This window comes from Syngnathus floridae, chromosome 14 (assembly GCF_059516105.1).
Source record: "Syngnathus floridae isolate MCC-2025c chromosome 14, RoL_Sflo_1.0, whole genome shotgun sequence".
In the NCBI taxonomy this organism is placed as follows: domain Eukaryota; kingdom Metazoa; phylum Chordata; class Actinopteri; order Syngnathiformes; family Syngnathidae; genus Syngnathus; species Syngnathus floridae.
The window spans coordinates 1,184,177-1,205,738 of record NC_142426.1 but is presented as its reverse complement, the minus strand read 5'-3'; the positions used below and the strand labels follow the sequence as shown (position 1 = coordinate 1,205,738).

Below are 21,562 nucleotides of genomic sequence, written 5' to 3'. Positions count from 1 at the left end.
CCTGTATCATTGGGCATACATCAACCTTGTCTAAATTTTGAGAAAATCTAGCAGCAGTGGTCAAACTTCTTGTTTGTACAGGACTCCTACTAATGTGACCCTGACTTCTTTTGCTGTTATATGGGGGGGGCTGCAGGTTTGTTAAGCTTGGATACAAGTTTTGTGTACGAGCGGAAGGCCCCTCTTGCTCCTCTGCTTGAGCTTCGGCTGGAGCCGTGGCCGCGGCAGTGCGCCTGCGCACTGTGGCCTCATTGTCTTCCGGCCTGACAAACATAGTCTCAGCCTCATCACCTTTCATCTTTCTATCTTTTGTCTTTTGGATTTGTTCTTTTCTCTCTTGTGAAGCTTTTAACCACATTTTAGCACAATCCAATTCTCTCTCTTTTCTTTTCTTTTTCAGTCCATTTTTCTTTTTATCCACACTCTCTTCCAAAACATCAACTACTATCTTCCACACTTCAACTCTCAACTTCCCTTCTACTCCATACTTTTTCTTCCACTTTGGCATATATTGCATACAATTAAGAAATCTACTCGCCATGTACTTCTCATCTCCGTCAAGAGGTAGAGATTTACCGTTTTTATTTCCCATATTAATTCTAGTAGTTTTAGGTTATACAATTTAATTTTTTTTTCAAAAATATTATTATTATTATTATTTATTTATTTATTTGAGGATCCTCAATGCAGGTTTAAATTGACCTTTCAACAAATTACTAGCCTGTATTATTGCTGTGGATCAATGCTAGAACTGCTATTTAGTCAATTTATCCTACCAGTCACACACTCAATCACACAAGTTCCAGCGCTTTTTTTAGGCCTCATAGCTCGGACAAACCAAAGCCGTATCTCATAGCTCGGACAAACCAAAGCCGTATCTCATAGCTCGGATAAACCAAAGCCGTATCTCTTGTGCACCTCTACGTGTTACGCGTTTAACAACACAACACAACTTCAGGCTTTTAACTTACTTGTCTCCTGGTTCGTTGCACTGCCGGGTCCCGTCAATCCACCTCTGTCAGACGAAGGCAGACCTAAGATGCTGGCCCAGCGAAGAATTTCCTTCCCAGGTCTTTCTTTACCAGGTCCGGCTAGTGGACGCTGGCCCGTCGACGGTGTGCAGCGCGTCGTCCTCCGTCAGCCAGATGATGGGTATGAGAGATCCCGGGTTTCGGCACCAAAATGTTAGAGATTTGCTCACTCAAACAATATTTTGCATGAACCACACGGGAGACAAGCAAGTTCTTTTAGACACCTGCAGGTGGAGAGTTCACTCACTCCAGAATGAAGTCTGAACCTTCGTTCCTGCGATGGGATATTTATTAAGAGAAACAGAGTGGGGGTTTGGGTACACTGGCTAAAGCCCTTGTCCTCTAGTCTAAACATGTCAGGGGATGTTTTACGACCTTGTGATAAGGAGGACAAGGTAAGGTATTTATTACCTGTTGCATTCCAACATAATCCTATGATAAAGATAACCTGGAAAACCCTAACACTGCCCGACTGAGCTTTGTTCATGATGTAATGAACAATATGAGTGACAATCAGAATCCAGTTGCGAGTTGGAACCGAATGCTTGTTTGGCGATTAGAGGACTTGAAGAACTTCTAGCGCTGAGCAGCAGAGTGGTACAGCGGGAGCGGGCTCGGCCCATAACCTAGTGGTCGATGGATCGAAACCATCCTCTGCTGTTTGGAGTTTGTCTGCTTTGGACCTTCTTTCAAGTCAAGCTTTTGAGAAGAAATGTCGTGCGCATAATATTTTCTACACGTTGGTTGTGCTGCATGGAAGTCGACCCATCCTCAATGCATACAGTTTATGAGGCATATGTGTATGTATTTTTTTTTTCACGAACGAGGGGTTGCGCATATGAAACTGGTGGGATTTGGTACCTCCAACAAGGTTAGGAACCACTGCTTCAAACACTCCCTATAGCTTCCAATGAGAGTGTGGATTCTGGTTGAAGGTATATTGGACCATTCTTCTTGACAAATCTGTAACTCCTATGAACTTCATTTCACTTCTCACATATCACTGTGTCTGTCTGCTATATGATATATTTAACTTAAATTGCTGATCCGAACAGCCAAGGATTTATGAAGAAAATCTTGAAATTGATTAGGGGTGCCCAAACCTTTGCATATGACTGTATATGACCAAAGACTTGAGGTCCAACCGAGACTAGAACTGAGATCACTGGATTCAGACTCGAGAGCGCTCATGGAACCCTCAGGTGTACACCATAGAACTCTAGCAGTGACAGAAGGAGGAGCATAATTTTTCTGAGCAAAATGCACTAACTAAGGCGCTCATTTTATGAAACTGACAAAAGTAGTGGAGGGAGGGCTTACACACTCATAGGGCTGTACACAAAGTACTGAATTGGAATTTTCACATTTTTGTTCCATGTATGTAAATGACTACAAATTGGAAGTTCCACCAAGACTTGAACTTGTATTGCTAGATTCAGAGTGCTCACAATCACAGCATGCAAACATTGATTGATTGAACATTTATTTATTGATCCGGGGGTGGGGAAATTCAGGCCCCAGCAGAGCTCATACCACAGAGCGGGTACACAAAAGACACACAGATGGCATGAGCGCAACTCAATAGGCTCTCATAAGGCACCGCACAACGGCGCCACAAAGACATCAAAGCAAACCAAAGCAAAAAGACAAAGGAAAAAATGTAACAGTTGCCAACCACCACCCCTCAATATCAGAGAACATCCCAAAACACACAAAAAAACCTCCACGGGGTCCATAAACAGGTGTAAGGGCAGTCCAGTTCAACGGCGCCCAAAGGACAGTGGTCGTGAATTGGTGAAAACATCACAAAACAGGCAAACGTGTGAGCAGCTCCCTGGGCACCCAGTCGGGGCACGTGCAGCTGGTCACCACGGGGCTAGCACGGCGAAGGTCGTTGGTTCCGACGAGCACAAGGCTGCGAGGCCAAGGCGAGGGACCCATCAGCACCAGCCGGATAAGCAGGAAGCTGTCGTAGAGTTACGTCGGTCTCAACCGATTATGCCGTAATCCAGAAGAGCATTAGCTTTAAAACCATCCAATATCTAAAGTAAGTTCCACCAGTTGACATTGTAACTCGGAGAACATGTAATTACTTTATCAAATACTATATGACCAAATATTTGAGGTCCCACTGAAACTTAAAACTCGGATCACTGGATTCAGAGTCCAGAGTGCTAACCATTACACCATGGAAAAGACACACACGCACGCGCACACACGCGCGCACGCGCACACGCACGCGCACGCGCACACGCACGCACACGCGCGCACACGCGCACACACAATACCCAATGCAGCTGTATAATGGGGACACTATTTGCCAAATCTAAATTGAAATTATAATGAAGACATAAAAAATGAACCAACTATGGGGAAAGGATAGCCAAGAATGTGTCAGGCAGGGAACAAGGCGGAGGACTCGGATGCAGAGTCTTTCTTTTCTCTGATTTATTCCAACACACGATGATCAAAAAATACAACTCAAGGCGCCTCTTGCGAGGGAAACACTCGGCAAAAAGTCCAAACAAAAAGCGTCGCACTCAGGCGAGACAAAAAGGGCTATGGGGAACAAGGTACTAACAAAAGGCGTCGCTCTGTGGCGAGACAAAAAGGAGGAATCTTACTGGGAGTTCGGACGTCAAGGAATCGCTGGTGGTCGGGACGAGGCAAGACACACTGGCACAAGACAAGGGGAAGACACGGACTAAATACACACAAAAGGGCTGGGACGCAGGTGCTGACAATTAGCGCCAACCACGCAGGTGCACACAATCGGGATCAGGGAATACAAGACAACCGAAAACAGAGGAAGGAACCACGAACTGAAACGGAAAGGATGACAAAATAAAACAGGAAGTGAAGTTACGACACAGACAAGACAGAAATCCGGAAAAATAAACGTGACCGCATGACAGAATGAGAATATCATCGAATGACAAGATGAACAATAAAAGCAACTCGAAATAAGCGATATGGGCATGAAAAGGTTTTAACCTTCATAAGGGGTGACCATGAAACAACAGATTAGGCTCCAGTAGGTTGTACCCTGATAAGTTTCACTCACTGAATGTCTTCTTGGATGGATAAACCGGAGGCAGTTCTGGAGTGGGTCTTCAGTCAGCTGGCCAAGCCAAGAAAGAAAGAGATAGCTTGACAGTTGAAGGTAAAAAAAAAATGGAAACACAGATTAGAGGCTGGTTTCGCCCTACACGTGGTCAGGGGAGCATTTTAGCGGAGTGTTGCACACCTGGCTGTTGCTGACTCAGAGAGCTTCTGGCTCACATTTGCAGAGGTGTCCCTGGCACACTTTGCAAAGCAGACAACACTGACAAATACATTTAGAAAGTGTTGTTTACACCCAGTCTCAAACAGGGGTTGTTTCACATCTTAGAAGAACATGATGACCACTACGCAATGGAAATTGCTGTGACGTCCAATGCATTTTGAGAAGCCCGGCAAAAGTTCAACAAAAGTGAGTGAGGAAGAAAGCAGGCACTTATGAACTTTTTCATTTGCTTTTCAAAACGGTGCCACCAAAAGCATTTTTTTCTTACAAAGAAATAAACTACGCGCCGGGGAATTGAAGCCCGATTTGCCGAGCCCAGGCTAAGTTGTTTCGCTAAAGGGTACCTGATTTGAGACTGGGTGAAAACCAGGTTTCGCACTTTTGTCTAACTTTTGCCAGGCTCTTCAAAAGGCTATGTGTATCAGCGCAGTTTCCATGGTGAAGTGGTTATCACATTCACCTCACATGCTGAAGGTACCTGGTTGGAAACAAGTCTTATGATCCTTTTGATTTTAAACTTCGTGTCGGGGAATTGAAGCTCACTTTGCCAAGCCGAGGCTGTGAATATCATAGCTAAAACGGCCTGTTGCATTTTGTTCAAGATGTCCATCGTTAAGCAAGGAAAACAAAACTGTGGAGTAACAGTTTTTGTAACAGATATTAGGTTGTTTAATGGCGGTCAGTGCACAAGGCACTTCAGCAGAAGAAAAAACAAGGTCACACTCCAGATCAGAAGGCTTTATACCAGGGGTGGGCTATTAATTTTTACAAGGGGCCACATGAAAAACCTGAGTTATGTCAGAGGGCCACACCAACGATAATTTAAACCTGCTCAACTTTATTCCATTGTAATATGCACTAAATTATTTATTTTAAATAGCTGGTACTGGTAATTAGAAGACTACAATTATTCTGTTTATATTTATATTAGGCTATGTGAAATTGTGGTGTATAGGTCATATAAAAAAATCATTAATCGGTACAATTTATTCTTAACTTCTTTAACTTTTCCTCAAACTGTGAATTACAACACATTTATAGAAACATATCAATGCGCTCTTTTTGTCCGGGCATATCAGTGCAACAGAGTCCAATAAGCACTCCTTAATAAACTCTCCGTCAGTAAACGGCTTACTTTTTCTGGCAATTTTGCGGGAAATGACAAAACTTCTCCTGACCGCTGCATCTCTGTGGGTGTGAAGTTTGATAAAAAGTCCTTGTTGGGCTTGCAGTTTTGCTAGCAATGCATCAGCCTCTGTTGCGTGCTCTTTATTACAGATTTCTGTATTTTTCCTCATGCTTGGTCGTGTAGTGGCGACTCAAATTATATTCTTTAAACACAGCGACCTGTGTGCCACAAACCAGGCACACGACTTTACATTTCAGTTCTGTAAAGAAATACTTGGCAGTCCATGTCTTGTTAAAAACACGGCACTCGTCAACTTTTCTTTTCTTCACGTCAGCACACATTTTGAGGGCAGCATTACTTCGCGCTGTTCACCTACGCACAGCTCACACGCCACACGGAAGTGCGACGCCTTTCAAAATAAAAGCAACACAGTTGTATTGCATGCACGACACTGTTCTTTTTTTTATTAAGTTGTAATCAAATGTAACTTACGATTGCGGGCCGGACAGAGACGCACAAAGGGCCGGATATGGCCCGCGGGCCGTATTTTGCCCGGGTTTGATCTAGATGAAATACATCAGAACTTTCACCTTTTTTTTATCACTTTGTCAGTGTCTCTGGCCCACTGCATGGTCGTTGTAACACGAGCAGTGTCCGCTTCCACCAAGTGTTTCCTCACCCAGTTGCCTAATTCAGGGGGGACACCAGTGAGGTGCACATTTTTAAGATGTTGCTGATAGTCACTCTCAGCTGCATCATTGAATGGAATGCCACTGTGCAACCTGAATTCTTTTTCAAATCTTAATTGAATGGCGGCCTCATCACTTTTTATCTTTCTATTTTTTGTCTTTTAAATTTGTTCTCTTCTCTCTTGTGAAGCTTTCAACCACACTCTAGCACAATGCACTTCTCTATCTTTTCTTTCCTTTCTCAATCCCTTTGGGTTCCTAGCCACACTCTCCTCCAAAAATTCTACCACAACGTTCCACAGTTGAACTTTCCTTGTACTCCATACTTTTTTCTTCCACTTCGGCATGTATTGCTTACAATTAAGAAATCTACTCGCCATCTCCTTCAAGAGCTAGAGATTTACCGCTCTTATTTCCCATCTTAATTTTAGTAGTTTTAGGTTTTCCAATTTTTTTCAAAATTTTTTTTCTTTGAGGATCCTCAATGCAGGTTTGACCATTCAACAAATTTCCAACCTATGTTATTACCGTGGGTTAATGCTAGAACTGTTTTTAGTCAATTTATGTTTTTTATCCCTGCCTACGCGAAGTCCTCTTTAAAAAAAAGAGCTGCTCTACAACACTCCCTCCTTCCCTGGGAACTAAAGACAACAGTCCTGTTACCCAGCCCTGCGAACGCGAAGTAGTACTCTTTAGAACAGTGGTTGTCAAATGAGGGTACACGGAGGTACTCTAGGGGGTACGTGAGATTTTACAAAAATATGTAAAACAGTTTGAGAACCACTGCTCCATAAAAGCCACTTCATCCGGAGGGGGACTCTACGACACTCCCTCCTTCCACAAAACTTAAGATCTTCTGTCCTGCCTATTTACTTGTACTATTACCTGTGCACTTTTAATTGTACGCGTTTCACAACAGTACAATCACACTACTTTAGGGCTTTAACTTACTTGTCCCCTGGTTCGTTGCACTGCCGGACCCCGTCAATCCATCTCTGTCAGATGAATGCAGACCTAAGATGCTGGCCCAGCGAAGAATTTTCTTCCGAGGTCTTTCTTTTCCAGGTCCTCCTAATGGACGCTGGCTTGTCGACAATGCAGCACGTCGTCCTCCGTCGGCCAGATGACAGGTATGAGAGCATCCGGGTCACGGCACCAAAATGTTAGAGTGGTGCTCACTCTAACTTATTTTTGCAAGAACCACACGGGAGACAGCATGCCCTTTTTAAGCACTTGCCAGTGGAGAGTCATTCGTTGCTGTGCGTACAGCGATGATCGAATGAGGTCTGACTTTGGATTCTCGCAAAAGAGTATTTATTGAGAGAAAGCAGGGTGGGGGTGACATTGGACATGTTTGGTGGTCACCTCAGCAACTGGTTAATCAGTGCGGAGGGTCCCAGCTCATTGTTTTACAAGGTCGTGGAAACAGAAACTGGTGGAGCATTTTAGATGACTAACTAAGCAAGAATGTTTCCACACCATTTGGAAAGTTTCAAACACTCAATGGTTAAACTTTTCAAGGAAAGGTAGAAGGTTTAAACAAAGTTAATAATTCTAGTCTACATTCCAACATAATCATACGATCAAAATAATCTGTAAACCCTAAAAAGGCTTTCCCACCAAACGGTTTGCAAATAGGTTCATTTCTCAAGGCTTCATGTACACACAAACCCCCCTGCTGGTCAAAAGGAGTCATTTATTCCATTAATGATAATTACATTCACCTTTATATGTTGCTTCATGTAGCCTGATCAAAATGAATAAAACTTATCTCTGTATGTGCATTCACATATAAAATTGAAGGATGTGGACGTGTGCTTCAATCTGTAAATAAATACCATCATTGTCTCTTAAGAAACTAAAAGTTGATGGAACACATTTAGTTTTAGTTGTGAACAGTAAAGATTCAAGAATTTTTATTCGCCATGTTTGAGCGTGCCAAACAAAGAATTTGACTTCGGTACATCACAACCTCTGTTCAACATTTAGGTGACTAACAACACTCAGGACGTGTGAAAAATGACAAATATTCTCCCAGGAGGGCAAGGAAAAACTCAAAACTCCAACTAGGGGAAATGAGAAACCTTGAGAAGAGACCACAGATGGGAGGGTCCCTCTTCCAGGATGACCAGGCTGCAATGGATGCAGGAAGGACATATAGTACAAATAGTGTAGACCGTTCAAAAAAAGGTGTAGAGAGCAGGATGTTCTTGCACAGCAATGACTCTGAGACTCTAAGAGTGGTGTGATTTCATCAGAGCAACAGCCTTGGGGAAGAAGCTGTCTCTGTGTCTGCTGGTTTGGGCGTACAGAGGGGAGTAGTTCTTACAGACTGCAACCTGGGTGAGAAGGGTCTGTAGAGATGTTACTTGCACGTTTCCTTGTCCTGTACAGGTACAAGTCTTGGATAGATAGGAGGTTGATTCCAATTATCTTTTCCGCAGTCCTGATTGTCCGTTGCAGTCTGTGCTTGTCTTGTTTGGAAGCGGATCCAAACCAGACAGTGATGGAGGTGCAGAGGACAGACTGGATGATGGCAGTGTAGAAGGTCTTCAGCAGCTCCCGCAGCAGGTTGAACTTCTTGAGCTGTCTCAGGAAGTACAGCCGCTGCTGGGCCTTCTTTAGGACAGAGTCTATGTGGCCGGTCCGGGAATCTAATACAAAAGGTGTCATTGGTGTCAGGATTCGAACCCGCAAGGGGGAATTCACCATGGATTTCTCGTCCATCACCTTAGCCACTCGGCCACAACGTCATACACACTGTTCAAATGCATGTGGTGAGTATCTCCTAATACACCACGAAATTCTAATTAAAAGGTTGGATTGCTGTCTGCAGGCCCCAACGGATTTCAACTCCATCGCCTTAACCACTTGGCCACAACAACACACATTGTCGAGGTCCTCACATTGTCAAAATGCATATTGCAAGGATCTAGTAAGATTCTATTTCAAAATCTGAATTGTCGTCAGCAGGATTCGAAACTTTGAATCATCGTCAGCAGGACCCGAACTTGCGAGGGGAGGCCCCAATGGATTTCAAGTCCATCGCCTTAATCACTCGGCCACAACAACACACACTGGGGTGGGCCTCACATTGTCAAAATGTGTATTGCGAGGATCTAGCAAGATTCTAATTCAAGATTAATCGTTGTCAGCAGGATTCGAACGTGCGAGGGGAGACCCCAATGGATTTCTAGTCCATTGCCTTAACCACTCGGCCACAACAACACACTGTGTAATGCACACCGTACAAATGTGGTGAGTATCTCATATTACACCACGAGATGAATAAATTTGGATCGTCGGCAGGACCCGGACCTGCGAGGTGAGACCCCAATGGATTTCTAGTCCATCTCCTTAACCACTCGGCCACGAGCACACTGTGTAATACACACCGTCCAAATACATGGTGGATAAGGCGATGGACTTGAGATCCATCGGAACTTCTAATACTATCTTCACCGCTGATTGTACTTCAGTAAATTTCTGGTAAGGTCCACCATCAAATCGCATTCACATTCAATTAATCCAATGATCTGTTCCCATTCAAAGAAACAGAGTTAACACGATACCAATTCCAGTGGCGGTCTGAACCTGGTATTTGTCCATAGCTATATGAAGGGTGGTGTTGAAGAAGTCCAGCTTGGCAATGAGTCTCTGGTGCATGGACACCATCTCGTTCTTCTACTTGGACAGGGCAAAATTTTGTCTCAGCAAGCTCATGCTGGGAGGAAAATATTGTCATTTTTGGATACAGTTCACACATTCATGTGTGTGCGTGCGTGTGTGCGTTTCCTACTTGGCTGATTTATGTCCCTGCTGCAGTCTCTGCCATTCCTCCTTCAGGGAATGGATGGCGTGCCACACCTGGCCACAAGTCGTCCTCAGAGGGCTGTAAGGCAAAGCGCGTTTTGGATCCTTTTCTGGTAAAGAATAAGACTACAATAATTTTACCATTAATAACTATCATAAAATCTAGCTTTATACCTGATAGGTTCTACACAAAAAATAATATGATAATCAGGGGGTTAAAATAAATCAAAGTGTGGGAAAAAAGAGTAATTGTATAAATTTAATTTAAAGTTGATTGTTAAATGGTGACAAATTCAATATTTGTGTTTCGTACACAGTAATTTTAAAATATAATTGATATGAATGTTTTTTATTTTCTCATTAGCCCTTTTTTAATGTTCAAACTGAATAATGTTACATTGGCTCACGCGATGAAGCATACTTTTCAGTAATACAATTTCTGACTTATTTTTTATGTTAGTAATTCTAAAGCTAAGAATGTTTAAAGAGTTCCACTATTCTATGGCACACACTAAGAATAAAATACATTTTAACAAAAGGAGGAGGAAGACTCATGGATAAAACTGATTTTTTTAGGGAGGACGCGACGAGTCAACGGTGGTTCGTAACTACAAGCTGAGCGATCAAACAGGAAAACGAGAGGGAAGTCTGTACGCCGCCCATCTATTTCCTGCACATAGTATGAGATTTGAGACATGGTGTGCCATTGACATTTTTTTTCATGCGAGAAGTTCTATCAATCAATCAGTCACTATGCCAGTGCCTCTTGAATTTCTTACAAGTCACGAAACATTCAGTATTATTCTAAGCCACATTGAACTTTGACACTAGGATGATAATGACAACTGAGAAAAATGTCTTGAAAATGAACTGTTGAACCAATATGAGGCACATTCAAATTAAGCATATGTATCAGCATACAGTTACTTTCACTAGTTATTTATATCAAGCACATTCAATTGATTACTTAATATTAACAAAACAAATCTCATATATTTAACAAATCACCAGCAATATATTTTGATAACATTCCTATCACTAACATGTGTTCTACACGATTCCTTGGCATTACGATTGATAGATCATTGTCCTGGAAATCTCATATCATGACTATTTCCACAAAAATGGCCAAGAGCATTAGAATTGTACGTAAAACCCGTCATCTAATCAGCCCCGAGGTAGCCACTATGCTATACTATTCAATGATCTATCCGTATATTTACTGTTGTAATATCGCTTGGGCTAGTACTCACCAGACCAAACTTGAGCCTATATATCGTCTGCAGAAACGAGCTCTAAGACTAATATGTTGTGTACATCCGAAAAATTCATCTCAGGCTCTTTTTACTCGGTTAGGTATCCTCACTGTTTTTCAAGTCAATAATCTTCAAATTGGTCTCTTTGTTCATGGCTCATTGGGGAGAACCCTTCCCCTATTTTTTCGAGAGTGGTTGGACTCTCTTCCACTCTAGAGTTGCCCACGGTGAGAGGCGTCGAGCAGGTGTGCGCATACTTATTGCCCCCCGGCTGGGCGCCTGCACATTGGGGTTCACCCCGGTGAACGAGAGGGTAGCCTCCCTCCGCCTTCCTGACTGTTGTTTGTGTCTATGCACCAAACGGCAGCTCAGAGTACCCACCCTTCTTGGGGTCCCTGGAGGAAGTGCTGGAGAGCGCTCCTTCCGGGGGCTCCATCGTTCTACTGGGTGACTTCAATGCTCACGTGGGCAATGACAGTGAGACCTGGAAGGGAGTGAGTGGCTGGAACGGCCCCCCGGATCTGAACCCGAGCGGTGTTCTATTGTTGGACTTCTGTGCTCGACACGGATTTTCTATAAGGAACACCATGTTCAAACATAAGGGTGTCCATGTGTGGACTTGGTCCAGGACACCCTAAGCCGCAGTTCGATGATCGACTTTGTAGTCGTGTCATCGGATTTGCGGCCGCATGTTTTGGATACTCGTGTGAAGAGAGGGGCGGAGCTGTCAACTGATCACTACCTGGTGGTGGGTTGGCTCCAATGGTGGGGGAAGATGTCTTTTTGAGCATTTTGGGTTAGCCCACCCCTGGCTTAACACGCGAAAGGTCCCCAGTTCAAGACACAGCTTCTTCTACTATTTCTTGTCATTGTTGGTTCCTTTGCAAAGTCCATGACACATTTAAATGATTTTGCGCTGCAATTATGTTGTGGTACCTGATTTGAGACTGGGTGAAAACTGGCAAGATCACTCATTTTAGATGGAACCATGCTGACTCTGTTAGATTCCATTTGGTAGTTCTTAGCTGTGTCTAAATTCGCATCACGTGTCACACAAATGCACCCTGTAAATGATGCGCATGTGACATTGGCCTGTCGAAAATGGCAGAGCACAGGAGACAGCTGCAGTAGGCCTCATTCAATAGTTGAAACCGAGACCTCTCGCGCTCTAAGCGAGAATTATGCCCCTCGACCAACGAGCCCCGTATCAAATTAGCTGACTCCGTTACATTCCGATTGGTAGCAAATATGACATGGACCTGAGCACTGCATTTCGGTGATTAATGAATTTTGTGCAAGTGTCACTTTTGTGGCTTACCTCTTCTTCATTTCACATCTAAAGTATCGTATCATGTTACCTTGCGGCTTATACCACACTACACACCATATCATGTTGCCCATACAACTCATGCATGAGATGCGGTGGCTGAGATATTCAGGCGATGAGTTGCTACCCCATTGTGCTCTCCACTCATCATTTCATATCACATCCTCGCCGGATTTTCATTATCTTCACATCCAAAGTATCTTGGCAAAACGTACATAATGTGATGTGTCAACACAAGTTGTCCAAGACGAGGCGGCCGAGAGTTTAAGGTGATGGATTGATAATTCGCTGTGCTCTGCACGCATGGATTCCCATCCTCGTCGAAGGGGAGTTTTAAATCTGGAATCTGGCTTGTATTTGACTCTACATAGTACTATTTACACTCTTTGGCGTCTCGGTGGTGCATTGGTAAGCACGTCCGCTTCACAGTTAGGAAAGTGTGGGTTCGATTCCACCAACAGCTGTTGGATGTTGTTGATGATGTCTGTTGTTGGGTCAGGAAAACTAAGATGTGGAGTAACGGTTTGTTCTTTATTGGCAAGATCTTGGAATTGTTTAATGGCGGTCAATGCACACGGCACTTCAGCAGATGTAACAACACCCCCCATCTCCAGGTCAGAAGGTTTTATACTGTCCGGAAAAGGCGGGAAAGCGTCACCTGACTATTTGGTATCTATGTGTATTGGAGAGTCACTGCCCTGTGTGTGTGTGTGTGTGTGTGTGTGTGTGTGTGTGTGTGTGTGTGTGTGTGTGTGTGTGTGTGTGTGTGTGTGTGTGTGTGTGCATATGTGCGTGTGTGCGTGTGTGCGCGTGTGCGCGGGCGTGCGTGTGTGTGCGTGCGTGTGCACGTGTGCGTGCGTGCGTGTGTGTAAGTGCGAGTACGTGTGTGTGTGTGTGTGTCTATTCCATGGTGTAATGGTTTGCACTCTGGACTCTGAATCCAGTGATCCGAGTTTTAAGTTTCAGTGGGACCTCAAATATTTTGTCAAATCGTATTTGATAAAGTAATCACATGTTCTCCGAGTTACAATGTCAACTGGTGGAACTTAGTTTAGATATTGGATGGTTCAAAAGCAAATGCTCTTCCAGATTACCGTGTAATGTTGGCATGGTGTGATTGTGAGCACTCTGAATCTAGCAATACAAGCTCCGGTCTTGGTGGAACTTAAAATTTGTAGTCATTTATCTGGAACAAAAATCTGGAAATTCCAATCCAGTATATTTTGTACAGCACTATGAGTGTGTAATCACTGCTTCCACTAATTTTGTCAATTTAGTAAAATGAGCGCCTTAGATAGTGCATTGTGCCCAGAAAAATTATGCCCCTCCTTCTGTCACTGCCAGGGTTCCATGATGTAATGGTGAGTACTCTGGACACTGAATGCAGCAATCTGAGTTCAAGTCTTGGTGGTACCTCAAATATATTGTCATATAGCTGGGTAGAAATCGTGAAATGGTTGTTTGTGTGCTGCCCCATGAAAGCCTATGCTTCTATACACCTGAGGGTTCCTTGAACACTCTGGACTCTGAAACCAGTGATCCCAGCTCAAGTCTCGGTTGGACCTCAAACCTTTGGTCATATACAGTCATAAGCAAAAGTTTAATTTGTATGCAAAATCAATTTCAAGATTTTCCTTTAGAAATCATTGGCTGTTCAGATCAGCAATATCAGTTAAATATATCATATAGCGGACAGAGACAATGACATCAGGAACTGCTTCAGATGGGCATGGCTCGAGAGCAGCGTCATTTTAAAACTCGGAACACAAAGACGCTCTTAAAGCAATGCGACAGTGAGCGCCCGGCGCGCTGCGGTTGGCGATCGGACTATATTAGGCTCCCTGCGCATTTAGGTCCACTTGAATATTGGAAAGTACATCAGGAGTTTAAAAATATTTTCTAAATTTCAGTGACGGCTCTGTCACAATAATGCAACCAGCGCGGTGCAGTTGCGCAGTCAGCGACGCGCTACGGTTGCGCGTTCGGTGGTGCGCTGCAGTTGCGCGATCGGACAAAAATGCGCAAATGAAAAAATGCTTTAAAAAAGTCTCGGAACCGATTAAAAATGTTCCATTATTTGTAATGGGAAAATTTGATTCAGAATTCGACCGATTTGCTTCACGAACCGCCTTATGTAACAGATTGTGGTCGAAAACCGAGGCTTGACTGTATTATATTCACCTTGGTAGCTCACCAAGCAGGAATATTTTTTTAACATAAGTGTTGAAATCGAGTGATGAAATTAATGGTTTCGGGGTTGCTATACTGCCAAAATGCAGGAGTTTCCAGGGAGCATTTCTCCCTGAGCCCCCTCTGGGGCGTTGCCCCTGCCCCCCTGCGGCCCCCAATGGGGGCCTGTGGGCCCTGTGGTCCCCAATAGGGGCCTGTGGCCCCTGCAGCCCCCAATTGGGGCAAGTTGCCCCCGGCCTGCGGCCCTGGCCCCCAGCAGCAAGTGGGGCATGCGGCCCATATACCCCGGCTACTTTTCAGTGTTTTTTTTCATTTGCCGTTCTCATCCCTCATGTTTAGCTCTGCTTCAAAATGAGGCTTGTCATCTTTCTGTGGTAACTGTGATTTCTTCTGTGGCTCATCACCTGACACCTACCCACAGTTTGCGGTGTATTTGTCTCCCTAGACTCAATATATATATTTGTGTGTGTATATATAAACAGTGATCTCCAAGAACCACCATCATGTTTTTTTTTTTTTTTTTAACGATTACTTCTAGAACATTCCTTGAAAATAATATGTCCTCATCAGTGAGTTGTTTTAGAACAGGCCTGTCAGCTACTCATGTGGTAGTTGGGGGCTGCCTTTTGCCGATGGGCACAACTGTAGTGTCCCTGCGAATGCAAACTTCCTGTGCTGCAGAGAAGAACCAGCGGACACACATAGTCATTGCTTTTCTTTTCGTACCTTTAATCAGGAATCTGCTATTGGCTGTAATGAAGATTTGGCACACAAAACGTACCTATATTCCTGAATTGTTAAAGCAGTGCTTTCAGGATCCTCAGTTTAACATTGTTTTAGTGATCAACACACCAAAACATCTGCAACAGAGAAAACTTGGCATTTTTTCTTTTGGTTTTTGTTGAACTGTAAACTGACATTGGAGAAGTCTGCAGTAAATCTCAGGCCATGGTAAAGGGGCTAATCGGAAACCAGTTTATGGGGACAAGGACCGGGTGCATGAACTCAATCTGTTCTTCAACAGATTTGATTCCGCCTCCCCCCCACCCCTTCACCTCGCTCCGCATCTCATTCTGCCACCTTCGACACTCCAGCCCCCCCGCCAGCTCACCAACCCCCTCCCCTGGAGTCACTCTTCTGTCTCCTGTCTCCACTCCATCACCCCGGTCTTCCGACATCCCCATCTCCTTTACAGATCTTCAGGTAAGGAGTCACCTCAGAAAGATCAAATCAGGGAAGACCCCAGGCCCAGACGGCATCTGGCCGAGACTGCTCAGGGATAGTGCGGACCAGCTGAGTGGTGTGGTCAGGTACCTGTTCAACCTGAGCCTGAACAAGGTCTCAGTACTGTGGAAGACCTCCTGCGTGGTCCCTGTACCAAAGGTGCCGTGCCCCAAGGAGCCTAACCACTTCAGGCCTATTGCCTTGCTTTCCCGCCTGATGAAGACTATGAAGAGGATCAGCCTGGGTCACCTGCGTTCACTAGTGGGAGCGCAGCTGGACCCCCTGCAGTTTGCTTACTGGCCTGGTGTTGGAGTGGACAATGCAGTGATTTATTTACTGCACAGAACACTGCTTCACCTGGAGGACAACAGGAGCACTGGGAAGATCATGTTCTTCGATTTCTCCAGCGCTTTTAACAACATCCAGCCGTCAAAGCTTAGGGTGAAGATGGAGAAGGCGGGTGTGGACCAGCGCCTGACTGCATGGACAACGGACTTCCTCACCGACCGGCCGCAGTTTGTGAGGTTACATCGCTGTGAGTCCGACATGGTGCGCTGCAGCACTGGTGTCCCCCAGGGTACGGTGCTCTCTCCTTTCCTTTTCACCCTGTTCACTTCAGACTTTACCCACGACACCGCTCACAGCCACATCCAGAAGTTCTCTGACGACATGGCCATTGTTTGAAATGCCGTGGAGGGGAACGTTCTGGAGTATAGGTGTGTCATCAAGGACTTTGTCAGCTGGTGTGAGCTCAACCAGGTTCAGCTGAACACCAGCAAGACGAAGGAGTTGATTGTGAGCTTCGGGAGGACAGCACCCATCTTCATTCCAATGAACATCCAGGGATCGGCCATTGAGCTAGTGGAGAACCTTCTATGACTCTGTGGTGGGCTCGGCCATCATCTACGCTATGGTTTGCTGGGGTGGGGGCAGTACTGACCGGGACAGGGGGAGACTGAATAAGATGGTCAGAAGAGCGAGCTCTGTTCTGGGCTGTCCCCTGGACTCCATTGAGGTTGTGGGTGAGAGGAAGACGTTGATTAATCTTAAATCCATCATGGACAACACCTCACACCCCCTCCATGAGATTGTGCGGTTCCTGAGCAGTTCCTTTAGCGGCAGACTTTTGCACTCTCGGTGTAGGAAGGAACGGTTCCGCAGGTCCTTCATTCCCTCTGCTGTCAGACTTTACAACATGCATGCCACCTGATAAAATGAATGTGTTTCGTCTCTACTAGCAGCAGTTGTGTTAATCCTTGTCTGTTATTTACCCTTTTTTGTAATTCTGGCACTTGTTTTATTCTTTCACTCGTATTATTATTGCACTCATATGCGCTGCTGTGACAAGTGAATTTCCCTGCTGTGGGATGAATAAAGTTCAATCAATCAAGAGTTGGTTCAGACTGAAGTAAAGTTTTTGATTTCAAAGCATGACACATTAAATTGACTACAAAAGGACTCCAACGCTCAATCATCTGATCCGAAGTTAGACGCCTTATCAATTGGGCCACATCGCCATGTGAAAGACTCCATGTTTTAAGTGTGGCCTTGATAAGAGTGTTCAATAGTTCCCAACAAGCAAGAACGCCCAATGTGGGAATTGAACCCACGACCCTGAGATTAAGAGTCTCAGGCTCTACCCACTGAGCTAACCAGGCTTTTCGACTTTGGAATTGTTTCATTTTTTCAGTTTTTTTTTTAATGGGTTAGGGCAAATAGAGCAATGTTTTAAGTGTGGCCTCTGAAACACATCTATTGATAAGACTAAAGAATCAAAGGTTCCCGACAAGTGTGGGCTGCCCAATATGGGGATCGAACCCATGACCCTGAGATTAAGACTCTCATGCTCTACCACCTGAGCTGACCAAGCTTCTCCTATTGTTTCATTCTTTCCCTTTTTTTTAATGGGTTTGGTTCACGAAAACCAGAAGCCACGTTTTAAATCTGGCCTCTGAAACACATTCGTTGATAAGACTAAACATTTAAAGGTTCCCAACAAGTGGCAGGTGTCCAATGTTGTCTAGTTGGAAACACTGGCCCTAGTGTGCAATAAAGAGAGCATTTTTTCTTTTGGTTTTTGTCACTTTGTTGCACTGAAAACGGAGATTTTTGACAACAAAAAAAGAAATCAGAAACCAAAACCTTTCTGACAGTATAGAAGAGAATAATAAATAATAAATAGAATAAGGTTTTCTGTCTGTGAAGTTGCGTTTAATTGAAATGGCCGGTGGTTGAATCAATTTTACAGTAAAATAGCTTTGTAAAACGAACTATTCATGGCCTCGTTAGCGCAGGCGGTAGCGCGTCAGGCTAGTAAATTGAAAGTCGTGAGTTCAACCCTCACACGGGGCTCTGTTTTATTTAGTCCTAACCCTAACTCGAGCCCTTGTTGGAAACCCTAGCCCCAGTTGGAAACCTTAGTTGGAAACCCAATTTTGAGAATGCTCAGACAAAAGTAACTTTTTCTTTTGATGAAGTTCAGTTTGATGGAAATGGCCGGTGGTTGAATCAATTTTACTGTAAAATAGAATTTTAAGACAGGTGCCACAAAGTCTCGTTGGCGCAGGCGGTAGCCCGTCAGTGTCGTAATCTGAAGGTCGAGAGTTTGATACTCACACGGCGCATGATTTATATATAGTCCAACCCTAACTCTAGCCCTACCTGGAAACCCTAGTCCTAGTTGGAAATCCTAGCCCTAGCCTAGTTAAGTTTGATCAAAATGGGCGGTGGTTGAATCATTTTTACAGTAAAAAACAATTGCACAAATTGCAAATGCATAGCCTCGTTGGCGTGTCAGTCTCATAATCTGAAGGTGGTGAGTTCGACCCTCACACGGGGCACACTTTTATATAGTTCTAACTCTAGCCCTAGTTGGAAACCCTCATACTCGTTGGAAACCCCAGTTGGAAACCCTGGCCACAGTTTGAAACCTTAGTTGGACCCGAGTTGGAAACCCTAGTTTCAGAATGCTCAGACTAAAAGTCACTTTTTCTTTCTGTGAAGTTCAGTTTGATTGAAATGGCTGGTGGTTGGATCAATTTTACAGTAAAAAAGAATTGTAAAAGCGCAAATGCACAGCCTCATTAGTGCAGGTGCTAGCATGTCAGTCTCACAATCTGAAGGTCAAGATTTCGGTCCTCAGGTGGGGCAGACTTTTTATATACCTAGTCCAAACTAGCGCTAACCCTAACTCTAGCCCTAGTTGGAAACCCTCGTCCTAGTTGGAAACCTTAGTTGGAAACCCTATTTTCAGTAGGGAGCAGGTTGCTCAAACTAAAATAACTTTTTCTTCTTTTAAGGGGTAGGGCAGCAAAGTAAGCAGGGATTGTGAATATCAGCAAGCACAGGTTGCTCGACTGGAGTCAAGAGAAACAAATTAAAAATTGTACATCAGATGAAAAATTTGCCTCTTTCTTTTGGCTTTTGTCACTGACATTTGGGGTCACCACAACAAAGATCAAAACAGCACACAAACAGTTTACCTATATTTTCCTCTTTCAATTTGATGATACATTAGACATGAAGACCTGTTTAGATTTGAAATCTTATCCATTAGGCCAGATAGCCATACAGAAAATTCTGACAAGTGATAGCAGTGCAATGATTTTTGAGCATATACAGTAAATCTACAGCCTCGATTCAAGTGAAGTTAACTGACTTTGGATCAGAAGATTAAGGGGTTCAAGTCCCTTCGTTGTCAATTTAATGAATGTCAAGAGGAAAGTAGCCTAGTGGATAATGTGTCTAACATTAAATAATAGTTTTTGTTTTGTTTCTGCATGACCCAATACATCTCCTTCACATTGTGACACATTCTCCCATTATCTTTCTGTGTTAGGTAGAGACATTTTTTTTAAAGGAAAGGTCCGTATTGTTGTGTTGTGTTGTATTGTGTGTTGTCATTACCATATTTTTCGGACTAAAAGTTGCGTTTTTTTTCATAGTTTGGGTGGGGGGGGGGGGGGCGACTTATACCGAGGAGCGACTTGTATGTGATTTTTTGTCACAAATTTTCAAAATTTAAAAAAAAAAACGAAAAACGGATAAACGAACTGTGATGTAGGTGTTACTGTAGTTTGAACTGCAAGTGACGTCAGCGGCGCGGCGGTTGTTTACTTAAAGGACAAAGGATTTGATCACGGGATGATGAAGATGACGAAAGGCCCCATGTACTACCGGCATCTTTAGTGGCTTTGCTTGTAAGTGACACGGAGGACGAAGAGTTTTTTTTTTTTTCCCAATGATCATCACACACACATCTGGGTGTGGTGAAATTTGTCCTCTGCATTCAACCCATCCCCGTGTGATTTTGATCCATCTCCTGGGGGAGAGGGGAGCAGTGAGCAGCAGCGGTGCCGCGCTCGGGAATCATTTGGTGATCTAACCCCCAATTCCACCCCTTAATGCTGAGTGCCAAGCAGGGAGGCAATGGGTCCCATTTTTATAGTCTTTGGCATGACACGGCCGGTTTGAACCCACAATCTTCCAGTCTCAGGGCGGACACTCTACCACTAGTTTGAAGGATTTAATGATTTGGAGTGACACAGAAGGTTTGAAAAACTATTATGGGTTTTACGCACACCCGGTCCTATTCTATAGAGCTCTCTTCCACTTCCGTGGCTGGAAGTACCACCTCCGGGGATGGAAGTCCACGCCGCCACACGCCTGGAAGTCGATGCCGGTGCTTGGGGCCGTGTGGCTGTGAACTATTTATGTTATAGTTATTTGATATATTTGTCATTTTCAAAACTTGTTCAGAAAAAAAAAATTCAATGGTAATGTTGGACGTTTCAATAAATACAAATTGATACAGTTTTAGGGTTCTCAGGTTAAAAGAGTCAATGCATGATAGGCATGTTTTTGCTGATATTTTTACTTTATTTTTTATGGTTTGTTATGGTTGCTGCCATCACCACTAGATGGCGAGTAAGACAAAGGAGGTGAACAAAGGCGTGGGGGTAGGGGCAATGAAGGGTAGAAAAAGAAGCAAAGCATGATGATAGTGTTTCTTAATCTATTTTTCACTTAATTTATAATGCTTTAGTTTTGTAATGACCAAAGGTACTATTTAAAAAGTTCTACGAATCCTGTTTCATCCACTGAGTGTGTATGTGTGCCACACGTTTTTAGCAATTAAGCCCGTGACTGAAGATGGCGTGTGCGGTAAAGACGTCGGCCCAGCAACTTGTACAGTTCATACCTACCTAGAAGGGGAGACACCGTGATCAAGAAGGTGGTTTACCCAAAGTGAGGCTCAGCCATTGCACTCCGATTGTGCTGCCTTCTGCAAATTCCCCTACTGTGGGAATCTCGACTGCATTATTTCTGGTAGCGGGGGACTGTGTTCGCGCTCTCCTCTGGTCTTTCTGATTAAAACAAAAATCAAGTGCAGTAGTACGCACATGGAGTTTAGGTCTGCGATGCTGTGACACACTGAACGGTTTTGAGCATGTTATTAACTGTACTCTGGAACTGTGCATTTGCTCGCTAAACTGTATTCACCAAATTAGTAAATGCAAAATAATATGTAATTACCAGGTTCCTGACTCATCATATGATATGAACGTATCAAAACCTTTTTGTCGGCTGTAGGTCTGTCTTTTTAAGAATGCGCACG

General features: G+C 44.0%; 1 long non-coding RNA gene and 4 other non-coding genes across 13 annotated transcripts in view; 2 read left to right on the top strand and 3 right to left on the bottom strand.

The window, feature by feature from the left end:
- Positions 1-8,034: 8,034 nt before the first annotated feature.
- LOC148386888 (uncharacterized) overlaps positions 8,035-21,562 on the bottom strand; it is a 39,250-nt gene continuing 25,722 nt past the window's right edge. For 5 of the 9 annotated variants that reach the window (XR_015862483.1, XR_015862484.1, XR_015862485.1 and 2 more), the window contains 2 exons: positions 9,935-10,027; positions 8,035-9,859 (listed from right to left, as the gene is read on the bottom strand). This is a non-coding gene — a long non-coding RNA (uncharacterized LOC148386888). Of the gene's footprint in view, positions 9,860-9,934; positions 10,075-21,562 lie in introns of all 9 variants that reach the window. The other 4 variants (XR_015862488.1, XR_015862487.1, XR_015862490.1 and 1 more) reach the window with 2 other exon arrangements.
- Positions 9,282-9,363, bottom strand: trnas-aga (transfer RNA serine (anticodon AGA)). Its single transcript has one exon. It is a non-coding gene; the product is annotated as a tRNA-Ser (tRNA).
- On the bottom strand, positions 17,531-17,603 carry trnak-cuu (transfer RNA lysine (anticodon CUU)). Its single transcript has one exon. It is a non-coding gene; the product is annotated as a tRNA-Lys (tRNA).
- Positions 18,225-18,297, top strand: trnat-agu (transfer RNA threonine (anticodon AGU)). The gene has a single exon. It is a non-coding gene; the product is annotated as a tRNA-Thr (tRNA).
- Positions 21,142-21,305, top strand: LOC148386891 (U1 spliceosomal RNA). The gene has a single exon (XR_015862884.1). It is a non-coding gene; the product is annotated as a U1 spliceosomal RNA (small nuclear RNA).